This window comes from Dermacentor andersoni, chromosome 8 (genome assembly GCF_023375885.2).
Source record: "Dermacentor andersoni chromosome 8, qqDerAnde1_hic_scaffold, whole genome shotgun sequence".
Taxonomy (NCBI): Eukaryota; Metazoa; Arthropoda; class Arachnida; order Ixodida; family Ixodidae; genus Dermacentor; species Dermacentor andersoni.
In genome coordinates, this window is record NC_092821.1 from 94,414,936 (window position 1) to 94,427,099 (window position 12,164).

Genomic DNA, 12,164 nt, shown 5'->3' on the forward strand with positions numbered 1-12,164 from the left:
CTTGACCTGGTTATTGCAATAATGATGTTTTCATTATCAATATACTTTTTAGGTATGTGTTCAGGCTAAATGTCTATGATGGAAAGCAAGGTGTTAACTTGACCTGGTTATTGCAATAATGCTGAGAAAACAGCGAAGGAAATACGAAAATCATGCACCTGCCTGTGTTTTCCACAGATTCCTTATTCGTGTTCATTTATCTTGCGCTTTTTCCTTGCCAGCTTTTTATAGCAGGCTCCTCATGGTATCGCTTATTGATGAGAAAAATGGTTTGCAAGGAATGTTTATGGGGACTATGTATGTGTTTCATGATGCGAGAAGTGTAATGTATACAACACAGTAGACATGATGCTTACCGGATGTTCATTTTATTAAGAGGGGAATGAAATCTCCTGTGAAAAGAAAAAGATAGGAAGAACAATTGTAAAAACAAAACGCGCAAGTGAGCAGGTCTAACGAAATCAAATTCCTCGTGCAACTGTTTTATATACCACAAAAGCAATGGCGCCAAACACCAGGAAAATTCACCCTCGTAACAGTACATGTAGTGCATGATCCCATGGCAGTATACTTATTGTACTGTGTAGCAAAAGGGAGAAGCGAAGAAATATATGCGTTCTTTAGTACCAAGTATTGAAGAGTGTATCAGCTAATGAGAAACGACCTGACGCTTTCATTTTACAACAAAAAAAAACTCCGTTCCTTCTCCGGAGCGATACATTTATATGTCTGATAAACATGTCAGAGACTTCAACAGTGTGAGGTAGCAACGTGAGAACTTTGTAAATGTAGCAAATCTACGTCCTTGCAGGATGACTGTATGCTCATATTAAATATTCGAAAAAGTTTTACGGATGTTCGAAAAAGTTTAAGTAATTTTATGGAATATGGCACTTGAATGCAATAGATCACAAAGAGCGTTTTGTATATCATTCCCCAGATAATCATGTTAACCGAGTACTGGCATCAGCATATTAGAGTGCAGACCGCTGTTTCGTCAGGTAATAACTTCTGTCCCGTAATTTTAACTTTCAAACCAGGTTTCCTTAGTGTCCATGCTTGGATACAGGAGGACCACTTGTAAGGCTGTAGTTTGCTGCGCACTCTAGTGCATATTGACTGCTTTGGTTGGCATAAAATTATACAGGCACGACATTGGATTTCCTGGCGTATATGGTATCCCTACAACCGCGATCACTTTCTCGAGGCAACGAAATAGGTCCGGACCGGGGTCCCAGTTCCTTTGGGACTAATACATTTGTTTCTTCCTGCTTTCCCTGTCAGCCTTGCCTCAAGCACCACGCAGTACCCTTTTTCCAGCAAGCGAAGTTACATTAACACGATATGGTGAGAACAACGACACACAGAAATAGCACTCTTAGGTAAACGCTATAATCGTTGCAACACCGCTAACACTTTAGAAAAACTGCGCACCGACGCTCGAAAGGCGAACTTATAGAAAGAAATTGGCGTCAACGGCTCTGATCCTATTATTGCGAAGTGTACCAACAAAAAATACCTGTTCGTTGAACCTTCAAAGGACGCACGGTGGGAGAAATAAAGTCGGTGCGTCGATGCTAATATGTTATTATTCAGCATTATCTGTAAACCAATAACGTGAAAAAATAGACTCGTAAGAAACTGCAAAGAGTTTGGTGAACTTATTGGTGAACTTAGTGGAATGACAGCCCACCGGTGTCTCGCCGATTTGATCGTCGAACCTGCGAGGAGCCGTAATTTTCGATGTTCTGTTTTATTATTTGTGCTCATCGCCCATCGCCACTGGCTCAGACATGAGTCGTGATCGCTAGGATCGGGAACTTCGTGCGTCAAGAGACGAAAACCGAAAAATAGGACCATCAAACGAATATGACAAAAGATAGGTCTCGAAGCGCTCGCGAAGACCAGGCACAAAGCTGAACTTGTCGCTCAAGTCTGTGATTACGTTTAGAGGCACCAGAGAGGGGCGGGAGGGTCGTAATCGAGGGTCGTATTCGAAACCATTGACATGAACTCGCATCTGGCGGGTCGATATGCTGGCGACAGCCTGCGTCGAGGGCGGAGACAGGTCTGGTTAATTGCCGCTGGCTACAAACTACCGGTCCGAGCCGCCTATTATATGAGCGCCTTATATGGGTCAGGTTGGCTAAATGTACCGGGTACAGCCGAGCTGGCTCAGCCGGTAGCGTTTAAATGAGCGCGACAGGCAACTCTCAGCCCGACAAGTAGACTAGAGGTATTTTTGTGTACGCTGTACATGTGCATGCCTAGAAACTCGTACGATGGACGCATCTTGCTGGAAAGAATGACAACGTTCAAGGTTATTCCGTTACCCAATACTACGAGCTCGTTCTCGCGTGACAACACATACGTGATTACGAAGCCGTGCCGTTAAAGCGAACGACCGAAACTGTAGATGATGTTCGCGCAGGAACATAAATACAGACAATGCATGTCAAATATTTCAAGGCCTTGGAGCACATCCACTTGTGTGACTATCTTCGCATAACCTAAATAAAAAAATAAAGAGGCAAATCGTATTGACTGCATGGCAGATTTTTCTGGAGCCTCAAGAAGCCTAAAACATTTCCCCATTGCCTATAATTATGGATCGAGACTGTAGGCTCACCTTATTGATAAGATGAATGGCGACCTGTAACGACTTACCCACGCAGGACAGATACTGGATGAAAGAGGCTGCGAGCTGAAGATGCCAAAATGGTGACAAGCAAAGCTGTTGTAGGCTGCCGAGGCCTTTGGTGTGTTACTAGAGTTAATTGTTTCCAGTTGTATTGGCACAACCCACTACAAGCGAATAGGCAAAAAATCGGACGGTAGTAGGGGGCACAGATAAAACTTCATTTTTATAAGGATAAAAAAATTATCGTATTATTAAATTGATCGATAAATAAACACGAGGTAGGAACCTGGATAGTCAGACTTTTGCATTGTGAATACTAAAAAAATGTAAGGTAAATGATAAGAATTGTTTGCACCACTCCTAGAGGAGAGTGCCAAAAAGTTAACGTTGAAGTATTTTTTATCTCACAAAAACATTAAGTATGATGCACATATGGAGTAAAAGAAAGAAGGCGAAAAATCACATACATGAAAATAAAGCTCGAGAACAGTGCTCTACTTCTAACAGTTTTATTTACATTTCAGTTGGAGAAGGAGCACTATAAAATTATGACAATCGGTGTGTATGCTTATAAATGCAAACTTTTTCGAAATAAGATGGCTGGATTAAAAACGCTTTGGCGTCAGCCCCGGCTCTGTGTCCACAATGCTTATTTTTTCCCGTTTTCACAATGCGGTACTAGCAACGCCGAGCATACGTTCTCATGCATGTACGTTCCGAGGTTGTAACGAAATGTCGATGTGAAAATCATCGCCCAGGTGTCCTGGTTGTGATCTTTCGTATCATGGCTGGCACATTTCATTGAAACTTGCCCGAGAATCAGGTGGATGACGATAATGATGAAGATTATGAAGATGAAGAAGATTATTCGAACAATTCCGTAAACTCGCAACAATAACTCACTCCTGAAGATAGGCCAACGAACGGTTGGTAATATGCGGATACAAGGACAAACATATGCTCCAACATACGTAGGAAACCATTCATAACTGAAATCGTGGCTCGTTGTGTTGGCTAGAAGTAGCTCAGACTTATCGGCCGTAGTATTTAGGTAGCGGTAACAACTAGGTTGATATATGGTCGAATTATTGGGATGATATCTTGACAGAATCTTGATCGGAATTCAATAACCTAATCAAGCAGTAATCCAAGAGCGGCCTAACTCGCCGACTAGTACATGGTGTGGCAAAAAGTAAACGCCACTCCAAGGCAGCAAAACGGCAATGTTTAGCACCTGATGTTTCGCCTTGTTAGTGTTATCAATAATCTGTAGAAGTACCTGATTAGCCGAAGCAGGCTAGGTGACTATTGTGATAGCCGTGTTCCACAGGTGATGGTAATATGTCGTCATCACTTGGTGATCACGCTGTGTAGCGCTTCTCTCGCTCTCTCTGTATATATACATGACGCTTCGGCCAAGGAGCCAACCTTCGTCAGGGTGGTCCGGTGAAGGCTGGTTTCGCGGAGACAACGTCAAAAAAGTTCCATTGTCTTTTTGTCTTTCTCCAATGTGCTTCTGAACTTTTCTCGCTCTTTGTTCTCTCTCTCTTCTTGTTATATGACTAATAAAAATTGGGCCCCTTAGTTTCTTTTATTACTCGGTAATTACATAGCGAGATTCTCGAATCTAGCAAGCTTTGGTGCGTTCTGATCGCATGTGTAAGTTTATTAACCAGTTGCCTTTAACCAAAACGTTCGCGTAGATATGACACCTGCGGCAGAAAGGAAGTTCCATATACGCCGCTAAGGCCGCCAGTGTTGGCGCTGGCTGACACTCCCAGGGCTAGTTCTAGCAGATAAACATAAATACTTTATCACTTCTTCAATTCAATGAGCAAGTACAAGCGATTTCTCTTATGCTATGCTATGCTTGCAGTCGCACTCTTGAAGAAGGGTGAACCCCGGCCGAAACGTCAGCACAGTCCTGTTACTTTTTCTACATGCTTTAATTCCTTGAACCATTTCTGTGCCGGATCCTGTAATTCTATGCTTCGCTGATTAACACACACACACACATATATATAATGTTAATGAGTAAGTGCTTGCGTTCGAAGTTGCCATACAGGAAAACAAATAATAGGTAGGCGGAAAAAGCAGACTTTAGCGCAGACTTGCCATTCGCGAATTTAATGTACTGTTAGCAGATTCATCAGAGAAAAAGCAGACAAAATTTACTCTTCATCCGGCCATTCCGGCCATTCACATTTGTTGACATGTATACACGTCCAATTCTAATGATTTTTTATTCGTAATGAAACATTTTCATCACAATTTCTATATGTAGCACGCTTCACAATTTCAAAGGATACACTTTTCACTTACATACAATAACCTATCAAGTAACAGAAATCACATATAGATAACAAGTATCGGTGGACACTAGCTCCATGTTCTGACCACGTTCAGGTTTCCTTGAAACACACTTGAGAAACACAGAAGAGAGCAAGTCTGTTCACAGGAAGTTCACTGGATTGGAAAACAACTCGGCGAGGCTATTTTAGGATCCCCCTATGGGATTCCGTCAAGCTCGCGGGCCTGTCGTCGCCATGGCAACCACCAAGGACGAAGTGCTGTGCAGACCCTCTTTGGCCTCACATTCCCCGCTGATGTCGTCTAGCTGCGAATCGAACAAGGCCACGGCAGTGTCTCCCATAGCGTCGTCGAAAGCCCGCTGCATGCGCAGCTGCATTTGGCGGGGCGAGGTGTACGTCGCCAACTGCGCAGCCGTCCGAATTACATTGCGTTTTATGCACTCGTCACCTCTGCGCACATTCTATACGAGCTTGAACAGTTCCACATGTTTTCCGCACAATGTTTATAGAAATCTTGCGGAATTAATATAGAATCGCTATCGATTCTCTTAAACTTATACACAGATAATACAAAATTGTTACGAAATCACATTTCGTTGAGGAGTGATGCAGAACCTTGCACGTATTGTGAGCGTCACGCTAGGGAACCTGCATCGTGACTTTTCTGTGGGGGCTTTCTTAAACAACTTGTCCCTAGAACCGTTCTTTATTGTGAACTACAATAAGTGAAGCTGAGCAGAAGTGCAGCACACATTTCATATTATCAATACGTGTTGTGTCTTTCTATCGTATGACCTATAAAGTAGCGTTTGGCATCGTTTTTCGTCACGTTATAAAGATAGCTATAGAAACTTACTCTCCGATCCTCCATCTATATCATCATCTTTCGACCACCGCCATAAAGGGTGCTTATATGAACGTAAGTTTTTGTAATACCTAATAATAAATAAAACACAACAAAGCTATAAAATGAGCCTTCCTACTTGCAGAAATCAGTGTTGTGATGAGCACGGCGAATAGCAAGCTTATGCAGTAAAATTGCAACTCAACCGACAATCGTTATTCGACATTGTGCGATAGTGTTTCACAGCAGAGGCCTATAGAAAAGCCGTTAGAACACAAGATAATAAGTGTAGTACATTCATAATTGAAATTACTTATCGCAGCGCTAGTTCTAGCATATGTGTAGGCATGTATAGAGCCTTGAGCACATTCATCATTACACCGTTAAATCCTTCCGTGCTACCCCATCATTCATAGATAACTGAAAATAAAATCACTGCTGCAAGCAATCAATTGAGAATTTTCGCAAGGATTTCGTTAGCCATTGAACTTTTGAAAATATTTTGCCTTTCTTCAGTAATTCAAACGTGAGTGGTTAAATGTTTAAGAAAATCCCTAAGAAATGTAATGTTGTTTCTTCTTATCAGTTCAAGTTCAGAGAGGAATACTCAACTGACATAGCCCTAGTTTCTTTAACTGAGTATGTTGAGAAAATGAGGGTAATTTTAGCGGCTGAGTATTTCTCGATCTTTCTAAAGTATTTGACCCAATTGATCATTTCATATTCTCTAAAAAGCTTGAATAGTTCGGAATTTCTGGTCCTCCTTTCCTAATTTTAAAGTGTTACTTAAGTAACTCAATTGAAATTGTAAGCACTGTCAGCAACTTGTCAAAGCTACTGATTTAGGTGCACCTCATGGGCCTACTGATGGCCCTCTTTAATTTATAAAAAAATTATGGGGTTTTACGTGCCAAAACCACTTTCTGATTATGTGGCACGCCGTAGTGGAGGACTCCGGAAATTTCGACCACCTGGGGTTCTTTAACGTGCACCTAAATCTAAGTACATGGGTGTTTTCGCATTTCGCCTCCATCGAAATGCGGCCGCCGCGGCCGGGATTCCCTAATTTCTATAAATAATATACGTGACTGTCTTAAATGCTCTCAATCTTCGCTATATACCGATAACTCGATGGTACTAAAGTTATCTATTTGCATTTCAGCACTGGTAATATAAATGAACTATGATATTGCAAGGGTTCATGAGTGACGCAATAAGATTAAACTGCAAATGTTACTCATAAAATCAAAATCTGTGATTTTCAGCTTTGGCCAACGTCTCACAAATAGTACATCTCCTGTGTAAATTGAGCAGCATCAAATTACCGCGAGTGGCTATGCTTACTTAAAAGTTAAATTAGACCGCAATCCTCAATCTCCATCATCATGTTGCATGAGGTAAAAACAAAATAGCTTACTGCAGGTGAGGCCTCATCAGTGCACATTCACATTTCAACCCTTACACATTACTGTCGCCATATTAGGCAACTATTTATTACCATATAAAGTTTGCTGTAGCGTTATGGTGAAACACATATAATACCCATATCAGCTCATGCCAAGTCAACAAAAATCAAGCCATCATGGAACTAACTTAGAACTCTTTCAGTTCTAACGCAAGAAAACTGCTTCATAGCAATAACGTCCTCACCGCATCTCAATTAAACAAGCACAGTTTTGGCAGCTTGTATTGTAAGCTAATAACCAATCAGCTCGCAGTAAAGCCAATTTCAGCATCATCTTTAATTAATCCTAAAATTACGATATTTGTATCTAAAAATTTATATTTTGACCAAAGAGCGCACTAATGTGGTAAATGGACGTTTAATTTTGCTTAGAATTATTTAAGGAACTGTTTGCCTTTATTACAAAGGAGTGTTAGACCACATATAGATTTAATCAATAATATTAAAATGGTTTTAATAATTTGTTCGCGCACCAAGTATATTGTTTGTGAGACTTTTCTTCTAAGTTGGTACCCTGGCTTATTTTCACACACACACACACACACACACACACACACACACACACACACACACACACACACATATATATATATATATATATATATATATATATATATATATATATATATACATATTATTTTTAGATTAATGTGCCTTTGTATACGAATACCTCTATGTGCTTTTTCTCGTTATGCTTGTTGTTTGCGTGTAGTTAACGTTCGATACACAGCTGTACATATTCGCACCTTTGTCTTTGCTTTACTTGTTACTTTTTCTCATCCCATTTGTGTATTTCCGCTCAACTTATTCTCTGCAATTTGCTCGTTTCTTACCTGTATGGTAGCGTCATGGTATTGCTTTATTTTGTTGCCATATAGACATTCCTCTCACCACCTCACCTTGATCGGAGGTCTCCATACAGTCCGACTATGGGGCCACATTTTGTATTTCCTATCTGTCAGAGTTTTGAAGGAATAAACTTGTGTACTTGTAAACTTATCTGCATATTCCTTAAACGACGTGGCTTACGGTTACTTGGCAAACTTCCGCAATAAACACGTAGTTGTTCGTTTTCCTCTTGGTGGTGTATCTTATGCGTGTGCGCTCATTTTAGAAATTTTCTTATTCCCTTTGCATTGTTTCATAATTAGTGAAATCAAACATCCTCTCGTATATTAGACACGATGCGCAATGTGCAAGTTTTTATAATGAGCGTGTGCTGAGCAGTGTTTAGAATCTTAAATGCACCGTTCGTTGTTCAATACCCTGAGTGTGGCGCTGGCCCTAAAACCACCAAGAATCAGCTTGATCATCGATTCGGAGCATGCGCAATGAAATAGGACACCCTTTCTCACCATTTCAAAAGTACATTCTGAAATAGAATGCATCGGCAAGTTGCTGATCCAGCACAGCCAGCCAGTGCATAAGGACTACCAAGCCGAAAGATTGGACACGGACTATGCTTTTGCCTTTTAGTCCTTGTGTGCCCTTGTGCATTGACTGTCTATGATGTAAAGGTGAAAGGGCGGTGGTGCCAAGTGACATACTCTGTGCCATGTGACACCGTGAGAATCTTCTACGTCGTTCAAGACTGCCAATGTGCACTCGTCGTCCTTGCTCTTGTGCACTTTCTTCGCACGGCACACATCGGTGTGGCCCAGGTACTCCAGGGACTTGTTCCATAAAGGGGCGCCGAATTCCGGTGGTGTCGCGTAGCTTGTGGAACCCGAGGCGACCTTAGCCAAATAGGTGTCCACTCGAGCCTACGGCGATAGGGTGAGACGTGCAGTGGTTGTTGAGCCAGCGCGTTTCGGCAGCCATTTTGACGTCAGAAAAGAGAGAGCATTCAAAGGACATGGGCTGTGGTATCTAAGCACACTAAAGAGGAAAAAGAGTTGAGCTGTATGGTATATTACCTTCTCTACAATAGCAATAACCCACTCCTACCATGAGGTGAGGCTTCATAAGCAAGAGAAAGTGTAAAAATAAAACACACATGGCAACGCCAGCTGGAATTCGTTGCAGCAGCTCACCATGACGTCATAGATTTTGACAGTGTGCTAAGGCCTATAGGTAATATGTAATAATGACAAGGGGAGTAAATTTCATTCTAAGCGCGAGCTAAATATTGAACTAAGTGTTTCTAGAACTTGCCATGCTCCGTAAGCCTATAACGGTACGAATACTTTTGGAAACTGCTGACTCCACACTACCGTACGAAGGCTGAATTTCCGGCGATAAATTAAAAAGAAAGCTATCGCTTTGCTTTGCTAGTTAACCTTTTAAGGAAGAATCAACGAAAATATTGCTTTTAAAAAAATGTGTATAGTTTATCAATATAATCTGACTTATTTTTCCTGTTAGTGCCCCTATATCACTTCGCGTGAACGTAGTTGCTCATGTAAAACTAAAAATATTGCACCTGCTGTGTCCACGCGGCGAAAACGTTAATGCGATTTGCTGGTGGCGTGAAGTAAAGAGTGATTTCATATAATAAGTTAGGGCGATATTCACAGCCTACGTTTCAGATCAGAAAAGATTCCTCATAGCTAGAGAACTGATGGTCAGTGAGAGAGGAAGAGAGAGAGAGGAGGTGCGATAGAACTGTAGTCATGGCGTTCTCTTGCTGAGCGCCAGAGGGCGAGTTCAGTTTCTATAGCAGTGGGAGAAAACTAGAACGCTTGTGTACTGCGGTCAGAATTTAGTCTAAGGAACTCCAGGTTATCTAAATTTCTTCACCGCTTTGTCAGCGTATTCATTATGAGCCGGTTGTCACACGAAATTAGAAGAAGCGATTCAGATACAGTGGAGACACAAAAGTGATGAAGTGGTATGTCTCGACTGACTATCTTTGTTGTCGTGGCCCCGCTTGCTCTCTCCGTGCAAATCATGTAAACAAATTCCATGTCTGAATACTTCTCCTCAACAATATTATGATTTAAGGCCTAGATTCCCGGATGCAAGAGAGAGTCGCCGGCGCCCAAAAAGACGACGTAGACCTCGAGACGCTAAATCCTTGAAGGAACCAAATAACGTTTCTCTCTCTCTCTCTCTCTCTTTCTCTCTCTCTCATAACACCATAAACAGAGCGTCCCACTACGGCCTCCAATAAAGCCCGTGAGGTTACTATGAACATTACTCCGAGTGGATTCAATTTCCGTTAAATTGACCCACGAAGGAGGTCATGTTTTTGTTGAGTCAGCGAAAGGGTCACTTTATGCCGCAGCAGTTTAATTAATGGACTCAGGCCTTCTTTCATAGCTTGGAGTAGCATGTAGTCGTCGCCAGACAAACAAGATATGACAGTTCTGCGCGTCGTCGTTGGTAAGTGGTTCACAGACGTCAATGCTATCGCCTTCGCTGACAAAAGTCTCAAAACCGATATCGGCCAGGGCACGGCGCAAGTCGTCACTGCAGAACAGGTTGCTGCCGTCGCTGTCGATGCCCAGGGAAGCGGCAGAGCTTTCACCACTTTCAAGCTTTTAGTTACCGCTGAGAGTATGGAAGGGGGTGGCTGGAGTGAGGGAGGTCGATGGGGGTCTAATAACCCAAAGCGGCATACATTCGCGTTCGACCTAACCGAGTCTTGTGCGTATATATATGTATGTTTTTTTTCTGGGGCTTTCCAGTGGGCTCATTATTAAGAATAAAGCCGACTTTCGGCGCTAGAAATTACGAGACTCCACGCTAACTTAATTTGATTTGCTCGCTTTTTGCAATCACGAATGCATATGTGAAGGCAGGTGATAAACAAAAACTGCTCAAGCATTAAAATCAGCGGTGTCTGTTAAGAGATAGTGCCGAAAACACTCACGGATATACTGTAGGCGAATTTCTGTCTGTGCCTGTCGTCGTAGTCCGTCCGCACCCGAAGGAATGCGCTCGACGCAAACTGGCGGAGCCCGCTGCAGGAAACTCTGCCATCGCAGGGTTGCAGCTTATGCGTCGTCACCAACACGTACGACAGGTTGTCGAGCAGTGAGTCTGTCAGCCTGTAGTGGCGCACAAGAGCCCTGACAGGAGGCACCGTCAGCATGACACCCATATTTCTGCTCTTAAGACGCCGCAGGAACAAATGCAACGCCTTTATGCTCGTTACGCTCTTTGTGTCGCAACTGTCGCGTGGATAGTTCCAGTAGACGTTGACTCCCTGCAAGGTGCACAGACCGTTCAATATAGCCGATGGGCGAAGAAAGATCCGTTTGATAGATGCAAATATAGGAGATAAAAATGTTTGCACTAATACATTTCTGCCATTCATGATTGTTGGTATGCACAGTTTAGGGCAGCGGAATCCTTATGAAATCCAGCATAGGTAAAATACTAAATTGCTAATGTTGAATTAAAGCTAATTCCAGTAATTAGGATGACAACAGCATGAGAACGAGAGGAGCTTCAACTTAGAGCTAACGGATGGTTCAGCTACAAAAACAACAACCAATATAAAGTTTACCTCTCCCTTCCAACCTTCTAGCATAATCTTTTAGGCGTACAGGGACCTAGGACTACTATAGTGAAGAACTGCATCGTAAGGTGGTACTCCTCACGATTGTTCAGAGGTAAGATCTTCCCGATTTAGTTTACATACGCCGCGGATAGCACCACGCCAGCAGACATATAGAGCTGAAGAACTTTTCAATAACTAATTATGGCCAGTGAGATGCATGAAATGGTTACGGAGCTCATTAGATTATCTCTACTGTGGCTCATAACAACGTGGCTCATAATCAGATCGTGGTTCTGGCACGCAAAACCACATAATTGCAGAAAAATATCCTAGTTACGGTTTCTTTCCATAATTACCGCTATTTTAACTTTTTGTTCCTGTTCTAAAGCTGCATTTTAATCGGCAAGCTATGGCGATTTGGAGTATGCAGAGCGCTTGAAGTCAATACACCGCAG

At 42.2% G+C, this 12,164-nt stretch overlaps 1 long non-coding RNA gene across 1 annotated transcript; it reads right to left on the reverse strand.

The window, feature by feature from the left end:
- Positions 1–4,850: 4,850 nt before the first annotated feature.
- On the reverse strand, positions 4,851–11,759 carry LOC129384267 (uncharacterized). Its single transcript, XR_011889906.1, has 3 exons — positions 11,077–11,759; positions 8,810–9,025; positions 4,851–5,357 (listed from the first exon to the last, which is right to left on the reverse strand). It is a non-coding gene; the product is annotated as an uncharacterized lncRNA (long non-coding RNA).
- Between the last annotated feature and the right edge of the window lie 405 nt (positions 11,760–12,164).